Source organism: Alligator mississippiensis, chromosome 2 (genome assembly GCF_030867095.1).
Source record: "Alligator mississippiensis isolate rAllMis1 chromosome 2, rAllMis1, whole genome shotgun sequence".
In the NCBI taxonomy this organism is placed as follows: Eukaryota; Metazoa; Chordata; order Crocodylia; family Alligatoridae; genus Alligator; species Alligator mississippiensis.
Window position 1 is genome coordinate 26,841,530 of NC_081825.1, and position 27,914 is coordinate 26,869,443.

At 42.2% G+C, this 27,914-nt stretch overlaps 1 protein-coding gene across 2 annotated transcripts in view; it reads left to right on the forward strand.

Moving 5' to 3' along the window:
• The first annotated feature begins 1,009 nt into the window (after positions 1–1,009).
• The window catches only part of JAKMIP1 (janus kinase and microtubule interacting protein 1), a 219,638-nt gene continuing 192,733 nt past the window's right edge, over positions 1,010–27,914 (forward strand). For both annotated transcript variants that reach the window (XM_059721563.1, XM_059721566.1), the window contains exon 1: positions 1,010–1,111. The gene's annotated coding sequence lies outside the window, so the exon portion shown is untranslated. The remainder of the gene's footprint in view (positions 1,112–27,914) is intronic.

The window sequence follows — 27,914 nt, forward strand, 5'->3', positions numbered from 1 at the left end:
GGCATGTGATCCTGATGAGTCTACCAAACAAGCAACACAGGACACCCCTACCTCCCTGCAGTGAAACCAGGGGCCTTGTTACACCTTAGGCAATCAGCTGCACAAATGTTGGTTGGTGTTAGTGCTAGCTTGGAGGGTGGAGCAGTCACCCCCTTAGTCTAGAAGTTGGGTGACCATAAGGAAATCTGGGACACTGCCTGCACTTCCATCAGCGGCACTGCTGCAGGCAGCGGCAGGGACCAGTCGGCAGGGCCGCGGGCCCAGTCCAGCAGGGAGGTGGAGCGGTGAGGCGCACAACGCTGCTCTGCCTCCCTGCTGGACTATGCCCCACACCCCTGCCAGTCCAGGACTCTTGTTTTAATTTTCACCAACCGGCTGGGCCCCACCTTTGAAATCTGGGACCTCCTCAGCCAAACCGGGATGTCTGCTCACCCTATCTAGAAACCTTCAGTCTGTCCCCCACCTGCACAGGGGTGACCTGCCCCTAGGGGCCTGGTGCAGGAGCAGGGAGGGGCAGGACTAGGGGCTGCAGCTGTGAGTTGCCACTAGAGGGCTGGTGCCCGGTGCAGGCTGCTCCCCGGGTGGTGGGCGGTGAGAGATGCTGGGATCCTGGAGGGTTTCAGCTCTGGGCCACATCTGCGGGCGCCGCCGCACCTCCCCGGACAGGCGCTGGGCAGCGCGAGCGAAGGGGCGCGTCCTGCAGCAGCCTGACTAGGAGCTGCGTAAAACCACTTCAGGGCGCAGACAATTAAGAGCTCCGGGAGCCGCCCTGACCGACCGGCCCTCACCGCGGGCAGCATGACCGGGCAGCCCGCAACAAGAGGAGCCGGCAGATGACCTGTTACCATTGCACCAGAGGCAGGTCTCTGCGGCGCCCAGCCGCGCGGCGAGAACCGGCCCGGGGCGCGGGGGGCTGCAGCACCTGCCCGGGCGCGGCGCGGCGCGGCGGGGCGGGGCGGGGGCGGCCCCGGGGGCGGGGGCAGGGGCGGGTCGGAGCCGGCTCGGGCGAGGTGCGGACACGCGCAGGGCTGCGCCGCCGCCTGCTCCATCCCCGCGGCGCTGCGGCTGCAGCGGGCTCCGCCGGCGGCAACTTCCCGGGCACGGGCCGGCGGTGAGTGCGGGCGGGAGGAAGGATGCCGCCGCCGGGAGAGCGGGTGCGGGGCCGTGCCCCTGTCCCTGTCCCTACCCCTACCCCCTCCAGCGCCGGGCGGCAGAGTCGGGGGCGGGGCGGGGGCTGCGCCCGGCGCGTCCTGCCCGGACCCTGGGGCAGGTGCCACTGCCCTTCCCCGCGCGGCGCGGCTGGGGCATCCCGGGGCACCGGCCGCCCGCGTCCCCACCCCACCCCTCCCTGCCCGCCCGCTCGCCCGCGGCTGGGTCCCTGCAGCGCCCGGCCGGGCCGGGCCGTCCGGGGAGCCCGCCCTTCCCCGCAGCCGGGTTCCTCCCGGGAGAAACGGGGCTGGGGCGTTGCCTCCCCTCCGCAAGGATGCCCTGAGGCCTTGCCCTGGAGCACGGGCCTGAACCTGGGCACAGTGCGGCTAAAGACTGCTGGCGAGACTTCCCTTTCGCCTCTTAAAAGCAATTTTTAAAAGCCAGTTTTTCCTCTTGCCTTTTCTATGGCAACGGCGCGGCGCAGGGGATGGGGAGCGGGGCGGTCTGGATGCTCCAGTCACTGCCTTGGTTGCTGGCCTGGCTCGAGTTCCTGAATGACATTTTTAACATTTTTTTTCCCCGCAACACCTCTGCGTCCACCTCCGCCGCTGCCCGGGGTGCTGAGGCCATTGCTTGTTGTGGGTTTGGGGATTTATTTTGATCTAATACAAATAAATTAATAAAAAAGAGGGTGGGGAAAGGCCTCGGAGCCCTCAGCCAGCAAGCCAGGATTCTTATTTTGTTGTTATCTGTTCAGAGTAACGTGCTGTGCAGTGCTGTGCTGCCTGTGAGGCAAATGAATGGCATCTGTTTTCACCCAGGAAAATGGATATTCAAAATGACCCTCCTGAGGTGGCTGGGAGGGAAATAAATTCTGCTTAATTTTGGGCCCTGTGCTACAGAAAGGATGTGGACAGATTGGAGAGTCCAGCAGAGGGCAATGAAAATGGTGAGGGGGCTGGAGTACATGACTTCTGAGGGGGGACCTGGGCTTATTTAGTCTGAAGAAGAGAAGACTGAGAGGGGATTTAGTAACAGCCATCAACTACCTGAAGGGGGTTCAAAAGAGGATGGAGCTGGACTGTCCTCAGTGCCAGCAGATGACAGAACAAGAAGCAATGGGCTCAAGTTGCAGCAAGGGAAGTTTAGGTTAGAATATTTGGGAAAAAAATTGTCACTAGGAGGGTAGTAAAACACTGGAACAGGTTACCTGGAGAGGTGATGGACTCTCCATCCTTGGAGATTTTCAAGAACTGGGTAGACAAAGCCTTGACTGGGATGATCTAGTTGGGGGTGGTCCTTTTTGAGCAGGGAGTTGGACTAGATGACCTCCTGAGGTCCCTTCCAACCCTAATTGTCTATGATTCATTTGAGTGCACCTTTCCTTTTGTTTCTTTCCCTCCTTGATAACAGTGCCACCTACTTAGGCCTCATGTCTGCTAACACATGCATGTGTGCCTTCTCTCACTAGTGCAGCTACTAATACTGGGTACAGATGTGCTTGCAGTGTGTCCTAGGATGCCTATAGACTTTCTGCTGTAAGTCTTACATAACTATAAGGGAATGGAAGGAACTGGGCTTCAAGTTAGAAGAATCTGTGAAACGGGCAACTGCATTAGGGTAGGGGAACATTGAATAATTAATGAGGCACCTTCACAGTAAGGTTACAATAGTTTTTATTGTGTTTGTGTAACTGTCTTCCAGGAATAATGCCAGTGTTTGTAATGAAAATACACCTGTATTACTAGTGATCATGCTATAGCCAACGTTTATCATGCAGAAGCCACAATATACATAAGATTGAGATGATGGTATTATTATTGTTTTTATAATCCCTGCTCTCCACTGCTTAGATTGCTCAAATACCTATTGAGCTGTCATTTCTCATGTTTGATCTTTGTGCCTGAAGTAATTCTTAAAAACAATTGCACAGTAATGCATTAAGTTGTTTGTGTTGTTTGACAGGCAGGTTTTTGCCTGTTGTCTTGAGGTTCAAGATTTCTACCTGCCAATGGGCATATGTCAAATATTAATACTACGTTGACATAGTTGCAGGTTTTTTGTATGCACATAGGCCAAATGTCTAATAGATGTGGAGACCCCTTTTTTTTCCCCAGCAGTTGATCCTGCCAGGACAGGGTTGAAGCTAGGATTTAGACTGTCCTGGCATTTGAAATAGTGGTCTGCATCTGCTTGGGGTGAAGCGGAGTATCTATCCCCTGTCATAGCCTTGTTGCCATCAACTGTCATTGCTTTAGGGATGCCAGAGGATATATTCTTGATTGTTTTATTTAAAAGCTCATGCTCTATGGCTTGGTCAAATCCTGGTTATACTGTTTGCCTCTACGTTCTTGTATGGTGTTAAGAAAAAAAAAAAAAAGAAGTTTTCCCTCCTTTATTTCCTCTTGCTGAAAGAGCCCAATGCTTCTGGGCATTAGGGCTTGAAGGCTTGTTTGGCTCCCTTCTAGTGGTTTCAGGGAGCCCTTAACATGTTATTGCTTTGGTATGTTCGTATGTATACGAACACATTTTTTTCCTTATGCATATGTTTGATTGACACCCCCACATGTATCTCAGCTGTATCCTGTTGGTTCCTCAGACTTGCCAGGCATTAGCAAGGTGGGGAGCTCAGATGAGGTGGAAGAGGGAACATAATGCTAAACATGGGGAAGAAGCAGGCCTTGTTCAGGTGTTGCATAGGGTTGGGGAGAAGACCTGCTGTGCCTGGGATTTGTTGCAGCACAGCTTCTCATATATTAGAGGTTCTTCATTGGAGCAGAATGTCTTGCTGCTGTGCTTTTTCCGCTGCAGGCTCACTCAGCTCAAGCTCTGCTGCATCCTCATTCAGTTGTCACAACCCAAATTTTCTGTTCATCTCTGCAGACTGTTGATTCCTCCCATTGCCCTGATGCACATTCCTGCTTCTCCAGGTCAGATAAGAAGTCCTTATAGCCCTGTTCTTCAATTTGCTCTTTTACTGCTGCTGCTGCATTTGGGCCCTTTGACGCAAGTTAACCCTACAAATTTGATACAATGAAGAAGCATAATATACTCAGTTAAACTGCTCCTCTAAAGTGAGGTCAGTCTCTTATCTAAGCTTCTTTAGAGAGAAGGATCTCATCTCTCTACACAGGCTACATTGCTCTGTTCCCACTTTGCTTTTAAGTGTTCATATGTTTCAACATTTAAATGCATAATGACAAATAATATCAATGCTTTACCTTCAAAAATATTAAAAATAGACAGTAGTAGGGTGCTTGAGGAAAACCATAATAAACATGTTGGGGAGTTAAAGGGGGCAGGGCTATATGGTTGGTTAGCATGATGGCCATATGAGCTGACATGGAGACATGAGGGGAAGTGAGGTTAGCCTGCAGCTCTGCAAAGTCTAGTTATAGAAGCAGGGAGAATGATACCTGGCCTCCTTTGACTAGTGTTGGTATATAATGGAAAACCCTAGGATATGTGTATGCAAACCTTTAACTTCGAACTAAGGTTATTAGAGTGGCTTCTCAGACATACATTCTAAAAATGAGGAAATAACTAGTTAAATCATTCAAAAATCCACTTACCCTTTCCTGATCACTTTCTTGTCTCCTGTTATCATTATCTTTGCTCTGTCACCCCCAGTCACCCTTGTCTTCAGCAAGCAACAGGCAGCCTTAATTCCATCCATGTAGGGTATTCACTGACAAACACAAAAATGTGTGTTTTAATCTTGCATTAATAATCAGTACCAAAATTTAGAGCAATCAGTAATGTAGTTCAGCTATTTGCTTTTCTGCATTTTTTTTTTTTTTTAGTGAAGCCACTCATAGCTTAACTCACAGACAGTAAAATACTTTGGATAGAACCAAGGGGTTGATACCTACACTGTACTTTTCTAGGGCAGGAAGAAGAGACTGAAATTTTTCATGTGATAAGCCCCCCCCCCATGATCTCTTCATAAATAAAAATTCACAAAAAATATGGAGCTTTTCTTTTAAATGTTCACAGCTGTTTCTACCTCCCCCCTCTCCCCCCCAATTATCAAACCCTAGTTCTTGGTAAAAGGAAATGTTCTATAATAGTTTCACTTAAAATGCCATGAATATATGAGGAATAGGCCCATTTTGAATACTGTAAAACAGAAACAATGTGATTTGTTTTTGTTTCTAACTTGTACTTTTCCAAGGAATATTTCGTCCTCAGTTATTGGAGGCTTTCATTTTAGTGAGTTTTGGAACATTTTTATTTACTCTTCATTTTTGTGAATTTTGGAACAATTTTTGCTTGGATTTTTGCTTGTATTTCTAAAGGCATAGGTAGCTAAAACCTTCATAGCACTCCTTAGTTCAGTAGGAAATGCGGTATGGGATGGGGGTGTATGGCGGGTGGGGAAAGGCTGGGGCAAAGGCACTAGAATAAAGAGCACAACTTGAAATGTCATGTTGTCTGCTGCTTAATTTTTACTTTTGTTATTCCTGGGTGCTATGTAGTCATAGTGCATTTATTAAAATATTCTCTAATGTTACAGCAGTGACAGAGGAGAGGGGGCGGCTAGGGGAGAATGCCTTTGCGATTAAGAAGAAACATCTTGGGCCTTATGGCAATATCTCCTGCCTCATTCTTTGACTTTGGGGAAGGGTTTGGTTTTATGATTTGTGATTGTTTACTGATAATTCAAGAGTCTCCTGATTCACTGGAACAAGCTTTTGAGGGCAGGAGTCTGGAAACCAGTGAAACGCGCTTGACCCAAAGGAATGTAAATGTCCATTTAGAAGCAATGGATAAACAAATGACTGAGTTGGATCAGCTGCATTTCCTCTAGGAACATAGGCCAGAGTGTCTTTATTTTCTTTGATGGAAGAAGATTGAAAATAGCTTTGCATATCTGCTTGCTTGGTTATTTAGTGGTTGTGGGATAGCCTTATGTAGAAGGCTAGACTGAAAAAACGAGAATTTGAGCTGTCTTTCTTTTCATTTTTAGTTTCCTAATAGTTTTTACTGAGTCTTACAAGATTTCTGGAGATGAACCCAGAGTAGTCATGACTGTGGACTTCTTTCAGGTGCTGCTTACTGTATCCCAATTAGGTTTGCACAATGTGGAGCTCATTACAGAATCAGAACTTAATTTAGCAACTCTTTCTTTTTCTTTTTAAGTGTGGTTTTGTGCTCTTGTTCTTTTCAGGAAGCATTTCTTTTACCTAAACAGATAGCATCCAAAACTGAAATGTACCTGAACCATTTTATCAAGAGCCAATGTTTTTGTCCTGTATCTAACTGCTCCTGTAACTTATCATAGTCCTATTTTCCTCCGTAATAGCTGGAACTTATCTTCTGTGTCAGAGCCACTGTGACACTGTATTGGGTACTACAAGTTTTCTGTTGCTTGTTTTCATTCTAGCTGTTACATCTTTGCTCAAGTCGGAAATGTCTTCAGTGTGACACCACTGCACTTTGAACAGTTTCACTTTTGCTTTTGTTTGAATGTTAAGCATGTGCTGACAAAGAATCTGTTTTGTTCTGGAGATAACCTCTCATAGGTGCACCTATGTAATGTCTGGTATACATATTATTATTATTATTATTATTATTATTATTATTATTATTATGATTATTAGCTTTATATCTTGGGCATGACCTCTTTATTGCTTTTGCTGAACTGTCCAGGTAAGACTGAGAAGAATTCTATTATTTTATTTCCCCTAAGCAATTTCTTTTCAAGTTTAGTCCTGGTGTTTTGTCATCTACTTGTTTAGAAATTGAGCTAGATGTCAGTTTACTTTTCTTGGACACTGAAAAACAAGCAGCTGCAATGTTACTTTCTCTAGGTACTTCTGTCAGTAGTCTTTTCCAGTGAACAGCTATTGGGATGAGGGGTGATTCATTCTCCAAATGAAGTGAGACTGTCAAAAATGGCAATGATAGTACTGGTAAGGTTTTGTTTATATGGACTTTTATAACTAGGACTTGGTCTGACGTCACGGTAATCCTTCATCTATGCTAACTAAGAAAGTGCTAGCAGTTAGTAACTATTTTCATTCCCTGCCCTGCCTAGCTGGGTTGGATTTGAGCTGGGGAACTAAAGGTACAAGCCTCCCCATTCCAGAATCCATTCCTTGAATTATGTTGTTCCTCCTTCCTAATATATGAATCATTACATGGTACTGATGTGCTAAGTGGTATCTCCTTGACCACTGAAGTGGGGTGGGTGGATGCCTTTGGCTTTTCTGATACGGTGGTTTGTATTTGATTTGATCGACATAGCTGAGATTAGGGGTGTCATTTCGGAATACTTTTCTTTTTTGCTTATTTTTTTCTGCCCTGATCTAAATGTATGTGGCAATATCCAACTTCCAGTTTGGAGTGAATGAATTAATGATGGTGATGCTGCTGGAGGTTGGCTTTTCTAAACTGACTGAGGAGGTGCTGAGAATTGATGCTATATAATGCAGTCCTCCTGGAGTGGAGAGCGTAACTATTTCAGTGCTTCTAGGCTGCACAGGTCCAATTTAATTGAGAAATATCTTGACATTTCCATTGAAACAACCTGTCTTCATGTTTCATTAATAACTGGATAGCAGTGGGCTGTGTCGGATTTGTTATAATTGTTCTCTCATTGATTGGATCCTATCCAGATTGTGTGGCTGATGTTCATTTCTTGTGGAAGGATCCATTAATCCTTGCTGTCTCTTCCATTTCTGAACTTTTCATTTGAACCAGAAGGAAGAATCAGTGCATCCTATCGTATTCGTATCCATAGTTGTCCATATTAACTCTCAGGAGAACTGCTCACTTTAAGAAAGATAAGAATATAAACTTAAATGCACTATAGTAAACTAAGGGCATTCCATGGACTGATATGGGTGATAGACTTAATTCTCATGAAGGCAGACCTTCAGCTTTTTTACCCAGCATAATACTTGTGGAAAAGATAATTATCCTTTTAGCTTTTGCATGATGCTTTGGCTGTTACTGTTTCTCAGTTTTGTAAGAAACTAAGAGGGGATTTTATTTCCCCAAAGTTTCTGTAATAATTATAATCAGTAGTAAGCCTTGAGTCACTGAAGAAATAGGGATGCAGTCATTAAACCTTTTAATTTTCATTTTATGCTAAGTGTAAGCGTTGTTTATACATAACATTTTTTTTTAGCTCCTGATTCTTTGATATGAGGGTAGAATGAGGTCAAAAACAAATGATGGCTTTTAGATCGCAAAGCCATTATTTCCTCATTAGTGCAACCTCTTTGTACAAGCTCAAAATTTGGATTGAATATAATTGTTTATCCTACATACTGATGGAAACTGGTTAATCTACTTTCATTTAAAAAACATAGGGCTCCGTTTGTTTTACAGCAGGCTGACCAGAATGCTTGTTCTGCATGCACAGAATGCTAGAGGCTGGGAAGATTGTCTAGGCCACATGCTTAGCTTATGAGGACTAAAAAGGGAAAAAAAAGGCAGGGTGTTATATATCTTTCTAATATATGGTTTCCTACTAGATGTACAAAATGTTGTTCACTTGTTTGGGAAAAATATGCTTTTTGCAGAGATGGTTTTTGTGGATAGAAGGGAATTCTAAGGCAGGTATAGGCAAAAAATTGGAAAGTACAACAGATTTTCTAGGCTAAGAAAACAAAAATATTGATATAGAAATTATTCAGTCTGTATATGGAGAAGTGCTTTTTATGATTAGAAACAAGGAGAACAAGATGTTTAAAATGACATATTCCAAATAAGTAGGTGTAGCACAAAGGGTCCTCCTATGCAACCATGCAAATAATGTAACAGGGCTAATAATATTTTTATTTTCTAAATGAGGACATATGATGGTTCTACTAACTAAAGCAATATTTCAGCTGCATTTAAAGTATTGCTTTGTTGCAAAAGCAGCAAATAACATACTGGAGGCTTGTTCTTAAACCAGCGCATTAGAAGAATTGATAATTTATCATAATTTCTGATCAATTTTCTGGAATATCCTTAAAAGAAAGAGGTGTCTAAATTCAGTGTAGGGAAATAAAAACTGGTGTATGTTTCTTATAATAGGACTGACAGTTTCTATAAGTCAGTAAAACGCCTGGACATATAGGGTGCCTGTCCATGAGTGTGGAGGCTGCTCCGATGCGCTGGAATTTCAGTATGTTGGAGCAGATTTAATTGATCAAGTCTGTTGGAGCGTGGCAATTGCTGTGGTCCAGCTGCTTCCTGTGTCTCCTGTATCAGTGTCCCCACACTAGAAAATGGCAGCGGGGTTGCTTGAAATAAAGCTCAAGCTTAGTTCAAGTGCCCCTTCCACCATTTTCAAGCATAGGGGTGCTGATGCACGAGACACGATGGTGCTTTAATCCAAGCAGCTCTCAAAGCCACTCTAATTAAAGCGTTGCCTCTTCCCTCTCTCCCCAGAGCATGTGTAAAACTGCCCATAAGGCTTACCCTTATTGTTGTAAAACATAATGCCCTCCGAGTTTCTCTCCCATGTAACATCCATAATTGGATCAGTTGCAGTACTTCTCTACAGATTCATGCAAAATCAGAACAGAAGCTATATATGTTATAAAAGTTTAGGTGTTATATATTGTTATTGATGTGAAACAACTATGCATAGAGGAAGCAAAGATGAAAAGATGTGGTCTATGGCTTATGCACACGATTTGAAGGCAAATTATGATCTTAAAGAAGATGAATTGCTATACTAGTGAGCAAGATGTCCTCTTGGCCCGTTTCCTTTAGTCTTCTCTCAAGGAAAAATCTTCAGAATCAACAAAGAAGTGATTTAACCAGAAATTCAGTTGAACTCATCCTAAAGACCTGATTTCTAGTGTGTTCAGGTATAAAAATGTTACAGGCAAAATCTGTTTCAGTGAATCTTGGTTAACACTGTCCTACCCTAAAATCTTACTACTTTATGTACTAATGTTCTAAATGATTTGAAGAAAAGGTAACACTTTCTTACCCCTCAGATCCAAATATGAGAAACTGAAATTAATAATTTAGGTACCTGTCCAGTTCTCCCTTGCAATATAATCTTTCATTGCTTACAACAGATCTTAGTTGCATCCTTTAAATTAATTTTGAGTTTTTCTTATACTTTTTATCTTAAACATCCCATTTACTATTCAGTTATGTAAAAGGAAATACATCACAATGTTCTGCATTAAAATAACAGAAAATGTGACAAATTCGTAGCCAGGTGATTTGATTAAAAATACCACCTTCCAATTGTACTTCAACCACAGAACCACTTCAATTGGTACATTTTCTAATGAAGAATCATCTGACTTTTTGCTATAGAGGTATTTTTTCTGCTGCTTTTTGGGAGAAATTTCCAAACTTTGATATAGCTCAATGTATCCTTGGATTAGATTAATGACAGAATCTTTATGTACTTAAAATCAGCAGTATGCATTGTTAATATTCTCTTTTGGCCTAGAAGGACATTGGAGTTTCAGAATAATTAAATTAGCGGGAAGTTTGAATTAAGTTTCGGTGGGTAGCATTAACCAAGTAAACTGGCAGGGAATGACCAAGAGTACCAAATCTAATTTAGGGGATGTGGACTAAGTCATTTTGGAGATATAAGCAGTCCAAAAAAACAAACCACACCAAACCAAAACAAAAAACGCCCCCCCTTCCCCCCAACCAACCAAAAAACCCCAAGATTAAACAAATAACTAAACCCCAAAATACTTTTGAAATCTGGCTGACATGGACATTTGAAATACTGTAACTACTCTTTTGCTATTCCTGATCTTACCCACACTTCCTAGGAAAAACTTTTATGCTGGATTAAAATGTGGTAAAATATTAGGATTGTTTTCTGTTCTTTTGAATACTGAGGTATGGACGAGTTGAAAATCGGGCATAAATGGGAAGGTAGCTTAATTCTCAATGAGGTACTAGGGACGATGGCTTTATACCAAAAGTGTGTTAATGAACTAGGAGACTGGGAGAATGAACCTTGTATATCTGACTGGAATGCCTTGAGTAGCTGAAATGATAACTATTCCAGTGTGATTGAGCTGCTCTGGAATAATACCCCCATATGGACACTGTCCTGGAATAAAATCACTTTTACTTCAGAATAGATTGTAGATTAGCTACATCTCTGCAGTTTGGGTATTGTGGGTCGGCAAGCCCTAAGAAGCTGCGTGGGCAATAGACGTGCCAATAAGTGAGAGCTGTGGAGTGCATGAAATAATTTAAAGAATGTGTGAGTGGAAAAAATAGGCAGCAGTGGGTGTCTGGGTAGGCAGTTTTGTTGATGCCAAAGTGCTACATGTTCTTTATTTTCCAATTTTGCTGTACACTATTGCGTGATACAGAAACACATGCTCTATGTAGTTAAAGCATTACCGTTCAATTTTTTTCTATTAAACGTTTGCAACCTTAATTTGGCTTGGATATCTGCTACAGTAATAGAACTGTACACTGGGAAATTATGTATATCCACAAACTCGTGAATTATTTCAAAAGTTTTTCTTATTTATTTCTTCACTTCATGGTATTACATGAAACATTCTGATTGTAACACACACATACAGTATGTGGTTGCTGGATTATAGCATTTTCTCTCAAGAACTGTAACATGCAAACAAGAAATAGTTTTCCTCACAAAGGATGGTGTTCTGTTTTCTGATCTGTTACAGAAGTGTAAATCTACCCACTTCCTTAAATGTGTTCTGGATATATATACCAGGTATAACTTGGTTCGTCTATACATGGAAGCTGACTAACATAATTATTCTAGAATATTCTGGAATGAGTGTCTATGCAGGTTGTTACTTTGGAATAGCTCTCATATGCTGCCTTTGTCCAGAATAATTTACTTGTTTTGAAAAGATGAAGAAAACCACCTAGAATTTTGTCTAAGAGTCTGCAGATACGCAGACTGGAAATAATTTTCAACTGATCACATTCACCTTGGTCAGAGGCCATGGAATAGTTGTCTTGTATCCACCTAACACTTTAAAGGACAAATAAACATGGAGGCCCTGATCCAAAGCCCACTGAAGTCAGTGGGTGCTTAACGATTTCAAGTGTTGTTGAAAATTAATTTAATCCCATATATTAGTATAGTGGTACTCTACCTTTTGGCTCTGTGGACCAGATGAGGACTGTGGGGCATATTTGTAGGCAGGGATCAGGCTCTGGTGGCCCTAGTCTATCCCACATGTCAGGATTAGGCCCTGCACTACTGTATGTGCCTGACCTAGCTTGCAGGGCTATGGCACTATGGATGAGAGAGTGCCAAAAGTTGAGCACCACTGCATTAGTAAATTAGGATGTGGAATACTTCTGATGGGGCAGTTAGCAACGCTTACGTTTCATAGATTCATAGATGTTAGGGTCGGAAGGGACCTCAATAGATCATCGAGTCCGACCCCCTGCATAGGCAGGAAAGAGTGCTGGGTCTAGACCCCAGCTAGATACTCATCTAACCTCCTCTTGAAGACCCCCAGGGTAGGGGAGAGCACCACCTCCCTTGGGAGCCCGTTCCAGACCTTGGCCACTCGAACTGTGAACTTCTGTGAAGAAGTTCTTCCTAATGTTCATACTTGTTTTTTGGGTGTGACTGTGCTTAATTGTAGCTGAGTCTTGCTCTTGGGCTTTCCTACTTAGATTTACTAAGCCTGTCGATAGGTGCAGACAGAAATGATTGAAATCATTCTACAGCTGTGCCCAAACAGAAGAGCACATCTGCAGAGTTCTCTGATCACATGACAAATTAACCCTCATTGTATGAGAGTTCAAATAAGGCTGCTTCTAATTGGAACAGCTTCATTAATTTCTGTTTGCTCCACTGCAGCAGCTTGATCTGGTGTCTCTGGATGGGAGTGGAAGAAGGCAGGGGAAGGAGGTCCAGTCTGACGTTTTCTCAGCCCTGCTGGAGTAGGGAATTGGTAGTTGGAGCCCCTCACCTTAGTGGGGTGAGAGGGGGTGGAGGGCTGAGGACTACCCTCCCATTCCAGGGGAGCTAAGAGAACCCCAGAACAACCTTTTCCCCCCTGCCATCCAGAGACAGCAACAGAGCTGGATGGAGTCAGGGTGGAGCTAGGGGAAGACATAGCCTTTCTCCCTGGATCAGCTCCAAATTGAAGCTGATCCTCCACCCTCCCAATGTAGGAGCTAACGTCTCGGGAACAGCCAGCATGATTTCACCAAGAGCAAGTCATAACCTGAGCATTCTGATTTCCTTCTGTGGTAAGGTGGCAACCTCTTTGGATGTGGGGAGAAAGTGGATGTGATATACCTTGACTTTAGCAAGTCTTGACCATCTCAGTTGCAACGTTGTGATTAATAAGCTAAGGAAATGCAGAGTAGATAAAATAAGTCCTCTTCTACTTAGAGAAGTTGTGGACTCTCCATCCTTGGAAGTTTTCAAGACCAGGTTGAACAGACACTTGGCTGGGATGGTTTAGTCTGGACAGATCCTGCCTTGCGCAGGAGGCTGGACTAGATGACCTTGTGAAGTCCCTTCCAACCCTACTTGCCTATGATCCTAAAGTTATGCTGTTCCTACAAGAGGATTTAGTTAGAAGATATTGGAGATAAAGGAAGGCATTTCAGCAGTGGTCTTCCATCTTTGGAAGGTGGTAGAGACATCTATTGCATGCTATAGTTGATGTGTCTTCCTTTTTGAAGATTGGGATTTCTTAGGGTGACATCTTTTATTGGGCTAACTTTTGGGATAAAGTTAGACAAGCTTTTGAATTCAAGACATTCTTCCTAAGTCCTGAGGAAAAAATGGTCTTGCATTTGGGAGCTTGTCTAACTTTATCCCAACTATGTAGTTGGTACAATAAAATATATCACCCTGAGGAATCCTTGCTCCTCATAATTTTTGGACCACTGTGGCTACACCATCACCCTTAACCTACTTTACGTAGGTTGTCACTTCTGATCCAGGACACCTTGTACATAACAAAAGGCTCATACTGTTGGGAAAGGCATTGGGTGATCAACAGCGGCTCCAGATCTTCCACATTTAAGAAGGAGAAGCCCAGTGATGATCCTCATAGTTGTCTTTGAGTGTTTAGTGCCAGAACTAGCAAATGAGGGCAGCTATGCCAGTCCAGAAGCCAGGTTGCTGTTGCCACTTGGAAGCGGGTGACCCCAGGAGCTACAGGTTAGTGGCAAAGTTTTTGGCATTGGCAAGTCAACTGTCAGTGTTGGGCTAGCAGAGTTCTGAGAGACGGTTAATATTGTGGTTTATCTGCAGGTGACACATATTGCTGTTATGCCTGAAGTAAGTGTTGTTTTTGAAAGACATGTCTTCCCAAATTGTACTGGGATCACTGGTGGCACATGGGTGCTTGTAGTTTGCTCATTAAGGTATTAAAATGACCCCAGAACATCTGGCAGAATTTTACACTTAACAGGTGGCAGATATTGGTAATGCGTGAGACAGAGTGATAGTAAAATGACAGAATTTTCTCAGGGGAGGGGGACAGGGCATGTATGCAGGCAGAAAATGGGAGGGAGGGTGGTGAAGGGGGCATAACGTGCATGATGAAAATAGGTACAGTGATGGGAAAATATGACTGTGTGTACTGTTGTAATATAATACATGTTAGTTCTGTTGTTGGTTATGTGACCATAGGGAAGTTAGATACTTGACTGAAAACTTTGTATACAACTTGTTTCTTCCTTCTTTGCCACATGGTTGTCCCTACATGCTTTACAACCAAACCAATTTATTAAAAATAATACAAAAACCCTAACTCTACTGCTTGAAGAGCAGTGCAGGCATCCCGGATGTGTGTAAATAATTAGATTAAAGCATCAAATTGCAAATGTAAACACAACTGCAATTAAGTGCAAACAGCTTAGAGACACTGGTAGTAAAACTGGGTGTCACCTCTTCTCCTGGCTGGTTGCTTGCTTTCACTTTTACTTCGTTCCCCTACCCCCCGGCCTCTTCTTCCCCTCTCCCCCCCCCACCAGTCCAGGGTTTCATATGACTTGTCTAAGGCAGCTTATTATTCCTGAGCCTTTTCCTCTTCCTATGCTTGTTCAAGGTCCTGTCTCCAAGGATGGTTGCTACAGTCCAACAGAGATAGAAAGCCCTGTCAAAAAAAATGAAGATGTGTATTAGATTTTGTCCAGAGCACTAAAGACAAGAACACCCATCTCTCCTTTATGTTTTGATCATGGCAAGGCCATGGTTTGACATTTTTATCATCTAGATATGTCTTTATTTCATCTTTTTCCTTTGAGAAAGGAAAGCTACTCCAAGCCATGTCCTAGGCCACACAGATGAACTATAGTCAGGATTTCAGTTTTAATATAATTAAAATAAATAGAAATAATTATTTTTAACCAGTTCAGGGTTTTAAAGCACTTTGGCTTTAACATTATATTAGACCAGAAAAGAGTTATAATGCGATTAGAAATGGAGTCCACTTTTCCAGGGTAGTTATGAAATCCCACTATTTGCACACAGTAGATTTTATTTTATTTTTATTTTTTGTCATTTGCTAACTGGACAGTATACCAAGGGTGAAGGTGGCTTCTAAGCTATGTAGATGGTTATTGAAAGCTTGCCACGTTCAGGAGTTCTACCAAACGTTGCAAGGTTCTCGCATAAATAATTTCCAAGCATCACCTTGCAAGTGTGGGGAAAAAATTGAGGTAGATGTTAACAAGTTGTTAAACTAGAATACAGAAGCTTGCTGACAGCAGAACAAGGACCTGTGGTTCAGGAGGTCTCTTAACCCCAGAGCAGGCCGTATAGCTGAACAGTTTCTATCCTCCTTCGTTGTCTTGCTTGCTACTTATTTCTTCCAGTGCCCTCCACATCCTTATCCCTCTGTCTGCATTATAAATTTTAGAGTCCTTGCTTGCAGCTTGCCATGCAGGGACTGAGTTCTGCATTCAGAGTCCAGGCTTTTTTAGCCTTTGTCTTCAGCTGGGGAAGCTAATCCATATTTAAAGTACACTCAAGGCCAGGCAGGAGGGTTCTAAGAACAGTCAGGGAATTTTGGCTTAAAAAGGAGGTAATAGTTTGGGGTAAGCCTGGAGGCAGGTAAGCCCTTAGAAATACTGGACAGGTTAAAATTTATAAATAATATAATAAAATGTGTTTCCAGCAGCTGAAATTATTTTAAACAATTTTAAAAATTAGTCTTCACTATTTGAACTGTTCTGTTACATTTTGCATTTTTTTCCTCTGGTTTCCATCATGAAAACAGTACTGTAAGCATTGCAGCATAGCATTTTAACCCAAATATACTGTTTTAATTGAAACAAAAAAAGGAACTCCTGATAATATGGCTGCTAGTGATAATGGGCTGTACCAGGCCCTTATCCAGCAGCTTGTTATGACTGTGTTTCTGCGTCTGTGTCGATCCTCATAACTTCAGTATAGTCCTTACATATGCAACAATTTGTAGGATCAGGGCTAAAATCTTTTAATTAAAAAGGAGAAACCATTTGTAATTTGAGTTCCTGAAAAACCTGTGTTCCTGAAAAAGGGTGATGGTGCTAGTATGCTCTGTGCAGATAGTTATTTCATCCTCTGATGCCAGAAGAGTTTGATCTCCTACTCTGCTCAGAATAATAGCTGTGAAAGTATGTCAAGGAGACAAAGATATCACCCTGTTTCTGATAATGCAGCGCTGTTCTGAAAACTGATGGCTGTTCGGTTACCCTTCCTTGTACTGGCATGGCAGCAGAAAAACAAATTATCTAGTCATCCTTCCATATGAAGCATTGAACTAGCAAAAAAAATGCCATGTGCATCAGTGTAGATGTGTGTGTACAGTAGAAGCACTTGGATTTGCATTTTATTCCCATTCCCATCACTAGTAAAGCACATTCTCCATTTGCATTCTCCCCCCCTAACCCTCTTAAGTAATATAAACTTTATATTTTATACAGTAGCTATTCCTTTTCTTTCCTGTCCATAACCTGCTTTTTTTTTTAGCAATTCTTTTCCTTCTCGCATGTGATGCCTACAAGCCTCTTGTATCATACCAAGTTTTTTTTTCCTCCTTGTATCCAGTGCATTCCAGGTTCTCCTTGTTATACGGTACACACTTCCTTATTTTATCTAATGAAGTGGCACTTATAAGACTGAGTTATGATGTTGGTGATGGCTTCATGATTTCAGAAATGCATATTCTAGGATTGCTATTATAATCTGGTGAAAATAAATAAATAAATAAAATTACATTTGTAATGACATTTTTCAACAAGTTCCTTGGGTGAATTTGATATCTTTTATTAGACCAACCCAAATGGTTGGAGAATAGTTATTAAGCAAGCTTTCGGGTTCAAAAACCCTACGTCAGGCTAAGGACGCTGCAGCAGTTGGTGTGTGCTCTTCCTGGATGGAATGAAAAGTAAAGAAGCCCGGGGCTGGGCTGGGCTGGGGAGCCAGTTGCCAGGCAGATTGTAATGTATCAAAAATCCAATGTCTATGTTTAGTCCCTGATCTTTAGTATCCAGCAGGTTGATGAAATGGAGCTCATAGGCTCGTCTCTGGAAAGTGTTGTGTAAGTTTCCCTTGAGGATCAGGACTGAGAGATTGGAGAGAGAGAGTGGCCCTCCTGTGAGAAATGTACCCCCACCGGTAATTGGGTATTTCTGTCTTTGATAGATTTCTGGTGTGCATTCATTCTGGTGCACAGTTGTTGTCTGGTCTCTCCTACATATCTTCCATCAGGGCATTTGGTGCGTTGGATGAGGTATATCACATTTCTGGAGGTGCAGCTGTAAGATCCTGGGATGCTGATGGCTCTGTTGTGGGGTGTAGTAATAGTGGGGGTGGTGGAGATGTGTTGGCAGGTTTTGCACCTCTTGTCATGGCACGGTCTGGATCCTTTTGGTATGTTCTGGGCTTGAGGAAGTTTGCTTCTGGTGATGAGGTTGGCGAGGTTCAGTGCTTGTCTGAAGGCTAGGATGGGTGGCTTTGGGAAGATCTTTTTAAGAATAGGGTCTTTTTCTAATATGGGTTGCAATTTTTTGAGGATTTTCTGCACAGGTTCAAGGGATGGGCGATACGTCATAACCAGCGGTGTGTGATTTGTGTGTGGGGAGGGTCTGTACTGCAGCAGATCTTCACGTGGTATCCAGGTGGCTCTTTCAAACGTGTGATCTACCTCTCTGGAGGAGTGTCCTTGTTGGGTGAAAGCCTTTTTAAGATTGGTGAGGTGGCAATCCCAGGTGTTCTCTTCAGTACAGATGCGGTGGTATCTGAGGGCTTGGCTGTATATCACAGCTTTTTTGGTGTGTTTTGGGTGATTGCTGGTTCTGTGCAGATATGTATGTTGGTCTGTGGGTTTCTTGTATACTGTGGTCTGTATTTTACCCTTCTGGATACTGTTCATTGTGTCTAAAAAGGGGATGTTGGTGCTGGAGTATTCTAAAGAAAGTCAGATGGAGGCCGTTGAATTTCTGGTGGAACTCAATCGGAGATTGCAGGTTTTCAGTCCAAATGATGAAGATGTCATCAATGTATCTTAGGTATAGCAAGGGTTTGATGGTGTAGTTCTTGAGGAAGTCTTCTTCCAGGTGGCTCATAAAAAGGTTGGCATATTGTGGGGCTATTTTAGTGCCCATAGCTGTTCCCATCTGGAGGAAGTGTTGATTATTAAAAGTGAAATTCTTGTGTGTGAGGATGAAGTGTATAAGCTCAGTGATATCTTTGGGTCTGTATTCTGGGTTGTAATCTTGTTCCTGTAGATATGTAAGGCAGGCTTGGATGCCATCCTGCTGTGGGATGTTGGTATATAGGCTGGTAACGTCCATGGTGGCTAGGAGTGTGTTGCTGGGAAGGTGGTCTATGTTTTTAAGTTTCCATAGCAAGTCTGTAGTGTCAACAAGCAGCTTTTACTGTTGTTATACAACTTGGGATTTCTAGATTCAACATAACTTTTACTTGATAATTTGGTGCTGGCTTATTATAAATTTCCAATGAATGTGTAATGTCTTTTAACTATCTTTGAAGTGTGATTTAAGTGCAAAAAGTGACTGTATAAAAACCTTGCCACCTTTTGCAGTGTAGTTGGTCTATCTAAATTATAGTTGCTGTTTCAAAATAATGAACCTATAATTTTACATCAGCACAGCTTTTAGCACAGTTTTTTGCATCATGGCTATTTTATATTTTCTTTTTTCCTTTGCATAAGTCAGTCCATAGCTAGAATCTTTTTAGGTTCTGAACATACTGTGGTTTTGCTGTCTAGGCCAGGGGTGGTCAAAATATGGCATGTGGGCTGGATTCGGCCTCCCCGGAGATTTGAAGGGGGGCGGGGGGTGCAGGAGGCATTGGCGAGTGGGTGGATGGTAGGGAAGTGGCAGCTGGGTGTTGACAGGCAGGGGAGAGGTGGTGGTGAGTGGGTGGGCAGTAGGGAATTAGCAACCGAGTGGGAACATGGGGCCTAGGCCTGCATCGGTGCCCTGGGGCCTGGACCCAGGGTGGGGTGGGAGGAGCACATAGCCTGGGCTGGCAGGGGCATGGCATCTGCCTGACTCCATCATGTGGAGCTCCCCAGGGCACATTCAATTCCTGAGTTTTCTGCCTGAGCCACATGCCTCTCAGGGGAGCCCTGAGCAATGGAGCCGGCAGCCTGACCCCACTCGCTGCCATGTAGAGGTCACGGGGAATGGGAGGGAGTTCCACACTACAGAGTGGCTGGCTCCACCTTTATCTCTGCTGACCTGGCTGAGCCCCATGACCTGCACTGCTGGCTTCATCATGCGGGGTTCCCCCTGGTGATACGGGGCTCAGGCAGAGAACCCAGGAACTGCATGTAAGCCCTGCGTGATGGAGCCAGTGGCCTGGCCACATACAGTCCTGGGGCTTGCTGGGACCATGTGCCACCTGAGGGCCCACCACCTGATGCTGCTGCTGGCAGCAGGGGCTATGCATAATGTGGGTGGCATGTATGAGGGAGGCATTTTTGTGGGGGGGGGGCATGCACACCCCACCATACACGCCTGCACCCCCTACACACCCCTCCAGCTACATTCCCCATACACCCCACAACTTCCCCGCACACCCACAGCTCCCCACAAACCTCATACCTGCCCATCCACATCTCCACAGCCACATACAAACACCATATTCACCCACACCGCCCCTCCCCTACACTCTCCTACGTACAGTATACAAGAGCGAGACTTCATTTTGAGCTATATACACTATGCAAATGCACACAAATCAGGGCAAACATATTTTTATTAAAAAAAAAAAATCTTTTATAATTGCGCGCTGCCCATTAGCAGCCCGCAGAGACTCATGTACAACTGGCTGTGGGAAAGCAGTGTGTGATGGTGGCATACGGTGATGGGAAATGGCATTATGGGGTGATGGATGGTGCCGGTGGCCGCCGCGTGTGAGCTCCCCCCGCCCTGTCCGGCCGGCCAGGTGGCACCTGTGCGGCCCGCAGAGGGGTGCCGCTGCCTCCTGGGAGGCGGAGGTATGGGGTGCTGGGTGGCGACACTTCATCTCTGCCTGGCTTTGTGTACCCCCTAGGACCTTTCTAAGTACCCCTAGAGGTACTCGTACCCCCAGTTGACAACCCCTGCTCTAGAGTATGGCATGTGCCAAGGTCTGTATGACATGGTCTTCCTCAGGGGGTTAGAAATTGGCCCCAATTTGCATAATTATTTTCAATGTCTGGCTTTAAGAGACCAAATGTAGATTTGTACATGCGCTTTTCTGCCAGAATGATTTCACATTATTAGTATGTGAGAAAACCAAATAGATCACCTACTTGCTAGCTGATATTATAAAAACCCATGCCTGTCTGGATGAGTTAGTTTACAAGGTGTCACATTGCACTAACCACAGTTAATGAGATTGTATGATGCTTTTGGGGAAAAATATAAAATCAGAGAGTCCCTTCTTATTTATAGGAGATAAAAATATAATTAAAGTAAGAGATTAGGGTGGTGGACAAAGTCTGGCTGGCAGTGTACTCCAATTCCCAGCAGTCCCTGCCTGCGTGGCTGGAGTCGGTTTCCATGCAGACCCTAGCAGCAGCCACACTGTGATAATGTGGAGCTGGGTTTCCATGGAGACTGGCCCCAGCTGCACTGGCAGGGCCCACTGCAGGTCAGGGAGCTGCTTTGGGGTTGGGCTGGGATCTTGTGGCGGTGCCAGCGTATTAAACTGCATTTTAAACTGCTTTATTACACATTCAGTGTAATAAAAATAAAAACAACCCTCTTCCACCAACCTCCCCAGTGCACTGGCTAGAATGTATTACCTATAACATCCCCTCTGTGTATGCTTAGCTGTGTCCTATTGAGAGCGAAGAATGAGTGCATTTAAATATGTTTTTAAGGTAACCAAACCTAGAAGCATTTAATATGGAATTTTATGATCTATAAACAGATAATTTCATTAACTAAACATGTGCAGCAGAGTCTCGATCCTTTTCTTCTTTGGCTTTTGATAGTTTTTCCTTCCTCTCCTGATTACTGTGTTTGATATCACTGTGCCATGTATTCTGTCCTATCTCTCAGTGCCTCAAACTGGCTGCTTGAGAGTGGCTTGTTTTCAAGGCTCATGGACAAAAGCTGTGTCCATGAAGGCTCTGCTCTCCCTTTTACTCACTGTTTTACTTCTGCCTCTTGTCACTACTGAGGCTCTTCTGTATGAAGGATTGAACTGAGCTGTCCATAGTGTTTCCTTAATGTCGCTCCTGATCACTTGGCAGATGTTGCTGAATGACATGGTTCACCTTCAGCCTCCTGCCTGATCCTCTTTGGCAAATGAATGTGCAGAGGGTAGGTGAGGGGCAGTCTGAAATGGGAGGACATGTATTCTATTAGACACTTCCTCAAGGGCTCTAAAATCTTCTTTAAAAAAGTAATTCCCATTTTTGGATTTTAAGGAAAGAAGAAACTCTGTTTATAATCTGATTTTTCCATGCACCATAGGTAGGAAACTACCAAATTCAAGGCAGTTGCCCACCATTTTTGCAGGCAGAATGTGGGTCTTGGTGCCATTTTCACAGGCTTGCAACTTTCCTTTTGTTTTTTCTTCTCCCATTCTGCAATTTCCCACTTTTTTTGTGGGACCTGTGCTTTTGCATGGAATTGCAATTTCAGTAGGTCCCTAAGTATAGGCCATAGAACTTCATGCGATTATTCTGGTATTAGGCCCATTGACTTATAGGTGAAGGCATTGCTTGTCTGTTTAAAGACTCTCAATGATTGAAAATCTGTCGCTTTAATTAGTAAAATAATTCCAGTGGTTAATTATTTTCTGACAGTGTTCAGAAAGTCTCTTCTAGTAGCGTGCTTGTTAACTTTTACAGCAAGGAAAAATTAAAGCTTCTGTATTACAAATAGAATTTAAAATAGACAGAAGTGAAACGCCTTAAGGATACTACACATATTGATGATCTGGAGAATTCTTACTATTGTGCAGCAATTTTTGACATGCAAATCACTCTTTTGCTGTTAGCTGGAGAGATGAATAAGTAGTGATCTTTCTGCCAGGTACATCTGGGTTAGCCTGTAGCAACCCTAGAATCTTTCCAAGGTGGCAGGATTACATAATGGAGCTCTAAATAGCAGTGTGACTTGTTCACCTTTTTCAGAATTGCAATTAATGAAGAAAATAAATGAGCAGATAAAATTTCTGCGGAATACATTTCTCCTAGTCTTTGATATATTTGGCATATTTTGCAATCTGATCCTGAAAGATGCTGCTTACAAGTACATGGCTAGGGCTAATAATCCTGCAATATAAGTTACTATGTTGCATATTTATTTATATAGCATAACATATGCCTGTATTAATGACAAGACACAAGAAAATAGGTTCCTGAGTGGTGGGATGTGTAAATTCTGGGTCTGATCCTGAAAACTGTTGAATTCCCATTGAAATCAACAGTGAGTGTGATGCTTGCTGCTGTCACTGTATGTGGCCTTTATTAGGCATTAAACAAGTTTCTTTACCGTTTCTTCCAGAACTGTTCTGTCTTGACCTCCAGTCGAAAGTTAATAATGGCTGTTCACTTACCTGCAGTCTGCATGGTTTTCAGATGAGAAGGTAACAGATTTAGCATAATGGAGTATTGTAGGCTTCTGAATGATAACAAATTGTAGTAAGGTGAATTTGGTGCACTTCTGACAACGCCTTTGTTTGTAAAAGGCAAAGGTTAGGCAGAAAGCTGCTTAGTTAGCTGGAAGGGTAAAATATGTAGCTGTAGGTAGCAGACTGGTTGATGGGGCACTCGATTATGATCTGATTCAAAGCCTATTGATGTCAATAGGAAGACTTTCTTTAACTTCAGTACGCTTATGAATGCAGTGGTCCAATAAATATTGTTTCTTTGGCTAATTGGTACTTCTCTCTCAGTAGTGTTAAGGGGTCAACTTAGGTGGTATACTAGGAACCAGATTTCCCTGGTGTAGTATCAGCTGCCAGCAGTAATGACATGAAAACCATCAACTTGAAAGTTAAAATTCTTCCTAATTTAGGAAACTGATAGTAGAGATAGCATCTTTGTTTCTAATGGATGTTTATTCATATCTAAAATCAATATTGCGGTTTGACATGATCAGAAATATTAGCTCAAGAATAAAAAAGAAGAATAGGTATAGCAAAATCAGAATTCCTGATCCATTTCTGAACCTAAGTGAGGAAGCTTGTATAGTACTTGGTGGTAATACCAGCTCCAGCTAGAACAATCAGAATAAGTTGAAATAAGTCTTAAATCAAAATCTGAAACTAATTGCCACAAATGAAAATACTTATTGATTTCTAAAAATTACTGAATCATGAAGTTTTAAGGTTATGCATTCCAGTAATGCAGAATTGCAAAAATAATATTTACTCTGACTATAATGTATTTTTTTTCTTTTGCCGCTATTAAGATACTTTTTAATTAAAAAGATAGCACATGGGAATCTCTTTGGGAGACGAGAACATTATTATTACAGTCTGTTTGTCTGTTTTAGGGGAACACATAGAGATTGGTGTTGACGTCCTTGAGAGTTTTAAGTGATTTAAGATCTAGCAATATATCTCTTCCTTTCAAGAAAATGTTATCTTCTGTTTTTTCATGCCACAAAATATTTCCCTACCCCCACTGTATTGAAAGGTACATGTTGAATGTAGAGATACTCAGGCTTTTCTAATATTTTTAATAGCATTCTGATAGTTTGAGTACTTGCCCTAGTTCTCTTCCATTCACCATCTGTCACCTTTCCTTAAGCCATGTTGCCTGTTAATTAAGGGCATATTTGGTACTGGATAAAACTTATTAACTGTGGCTTTACTTGTAGCTTCACTAAAGTAACATTTTTATGTCCTTGATTAGCTTACCGGATAGAAGTTGTGTTTATAGTTAAATGAGAGATAAAATATCATCAGTATGATGATATTTTGTGTATGATTCATACTTTTTAACTACTTATTCATGTTTTGGAAAACTAGCCACATGTTTCCTTAAGAATAAGTGAACCATGAATAATAAGTAAATTTAACTTTAAAAATGCTTGCAACTTTAGTTTTGATACTACTAAGGGGAAGGAGGGAGAGGGGGAGAGAGAGGAAGTACCTGGTGGATGTGATGTAATCTGGAATTGTACAAAAATGAGTTTGATCAGAGAATTTGAGCCTTCCTTTTCCTTGAAACATTAAGAATATTTAATACAACACATAGTTTATAAGCTAAATCTATTTTAATAGCAACTAGGGCCTCTTCTGTGTTAAACACCTCCTTTTCTAATTCCTTAACTTTTTTGGTCCAATATTTTAATGGTATGTTGGTGTTAGGTGTCACCATTTTCCCCCTCTTCCCCCTCCCTCTGTCTTGTTTCAACACCTAATAGAAGCCTTCAGATTTTCTGCTGGAACCAGACCTCTGAAGAGCTATCTAGGTTAATCTAAAAAGCCAGTGTGGATGTGGTTAAAACCTCTTTGAAACTTCAGATACAGAAGTGATGAGTGAAGTAGCCCACTTGAGAAAAAAGTGTTCATATGGATTCCATACTCCAAAGACTAAATCGATAATTACTTTATTTCTAGATTCAGTATATGGTGCTGTTTCATCTGTAAAGCCTTGTATGGCTGTAGACCTCTTCAACATGTGGTCTCCCCTGTGCTGCCGCCTCCTACCCCACTGTGCAGTCTCCCCCACACTCTCACTGCTGTGCGAGCCATCCCAGCTTGGAGCTTGCTAAGCTCTACTGCCTGACCTAGGCTGGTATTCAAATCTGACAATGCTCCTCTCCCCCCTTCCCCCCCAATGGTTATTGGGGAAAAAAACTCAACTTGAATTCATGTAAATATGCAGCTTAAGGCACAACATGTAAATAGGCAAAAACATCAATTGGAAGAGGGACCAAGATGATCTGCAATTGAAATGAATGAAGAACCCAGTGTGAGTTCTGCATCTTTTCAGAATTAGTTTATTAATTTCTTTAGCAGGTGGTAACTTCCTGGAGCAGAATTTCTTGCTTCAGCTGAAAGCTTTCCTTTTTTTTTTTTTCCCCTATTACAATTGCACTCACTACCTTTACATCACTTCTCCTATATATATATATATAAGGGATGAACTCTTGTGTAAACTGAAAAGCCTCATTAAATTAATAACTTGCAAGTTGAACAGGTTTTTTCAGGATCTCCCAGTTTTTTGAAAATTGGTTTGCAGATGAATGGTTCTCGTTCTTTTTAAGTACAGAACTTCTTTTATTCTCTCTAGGGGTTTTGATGCATTAGTTCCTCTTTGTTTTCCAAAGAGGTGTTAACTGTATGTGTGAGCAGATCCCTTTTTCTCTTACTGCATTTTTAGAATGATGGAATTGACTTCATTTTGTCATTTTCAGAAGTAACCTAGAGAATTGGTCCTGACCTGAACATGATCACTGTAATATTTAAATCTATGCTTTCTTGACTTTCTTGAGATGAACGTGATTTCAGTATCCGTGAGGTACTCTAATAATTGGAAAGAATATAGCTTACTTGGCACTTTGCAGTGTCTCTGTTGCATACCCATCATCTAGGAGCTTTTAAAAAAACTTCAAGTCACAATCTTCCTTTGTTCTCCCTGTGTTTTGTTGTCTGCCTAATTTTAAGTATTGCTGCTACAGTGAGCATAGCACAAGCTGGACCCTGATGTTGTCAGTCTTTTCACTTAAATCATTTTCTCTCTCTAGTCACAGGGATTGTAGAGTTCAGTGCAGAATTGAGGTCTTGGGTTCTGCCTGTGTAGTATTGTTTCGTAAAGGTAAAGCTACACTGATGCACTTGCCTTGGGGCAAATCTCCCACGTATGTTTGTGCTGAATTAATGTACAACAGGGCTTGTACCAGCGCACTGTATCCTTGCCTGTTTTCCTTAGTCTGTTTTCCATCTCAACTCTTTCCATTTTTTCTTTTTACACATTTCACTAGCCTCCTTCTCCTATTATGCTGATTTCTTGCATTTTTCCATCTATAGTAGTCTCTTCATACTCAGCATGTTTGATGAACAGTTGACACACACAAACCTTTATTTCAACACTCTTTTGTTTTCCTTTTTAATCATGTTTTTATTTTACTTGACTACTTGTTGATTCCTAATTTATCCATTCTTACTTTCTACTTTTGTCCTTTCAAATATATATTCTTCAGGTGCAGCCTACTTCAATTTGGTTTTAGTTTTCAGTTGAGAACTGATCTTCCTTTGAATGTTTTACTCTCCCCATCCCCCCCTGCCCCACCAGTGTAAGAAGAGAATGCCTTCATCATATTCACCTTGTCGGAAGGTTATCTCTGTACACAAGAAGAAATCAGGACCGACAACTTGATGTAGTCAATCCTCTGGAATGACTAAATCAAGTTGTTGGTCCTGATTTCTGCTTCACACATGTAAGCTTTATAGTCAACAAATTAAAATTTTAAGACTAAAACCCCCATTATTTTCCAGGTTTTTATATCTTCTATCCCTGCAGACAGCTGTTTGTTGGCACCAGGTTTACAGGCTGTTATACAATTCAGTGTTGATATTCCTTTACTAAACACTTTTTAAACTAATGTCTAGTGTTAGGATTACTTAACTCCAGATTAAGATATCCTCTTTAGTAGGAGAAATTTGATGCCTGAAACCTAACTGTTCAGGCGTTATTACTAAAATAACAACTAATGTAGTTAATGACAGTGTCTGCTCACTGGAAATAAATCATGGAAACTTGGAAAAAAAAGTAAGTTGAAAAGATGTTTATCTTATAAATGTTAAAGTATATTGCATCTGTACTTTTAAATTCACTTCACACTTCAATTGACTTTTAAGTTGAAGTGAACATGCTTAGTGAGAACTACTATATAATACTTGTCATGTATCACTCCTTACAAGGAAAACTGAAATGAATACTTGTCATACGACTTTGGTTTAATAAGTATTCACTAATAAAGACTCTCTCTTTCCCCTCATTTTCTATCCAGGAACAATTCTTCCAGTTTTCCTTAACACCATGTGGCCGTCCAAACAAAACTGTCATGCTGTTGATAATTCCAAGCAAATATTCTGTTCTGCAATTTCCTGAGACCCATGAAATGTTGCTTAGCGTTAGAAGGCATGCCCATTATTGTCAAGCAATTTTTATATTCAGTCTAACTGAAACAATTTAATTCTTACAAAATGCTACTAATTAGGATGAAGACAATATTGAGTATGTTTAGAAGCTTTCTTGCATTTCCTATCGGATAGTGTCAAGATAACAAGCTTCCTATTGTCGCTGCCGTGCACTGCTGCGAGGGGTCCGGAGCCTTAGAGGCCGTCAGGCGAGTACTTGTGACGCTTGGAGTGGAATTAATTAGGCGGACGCTTATCA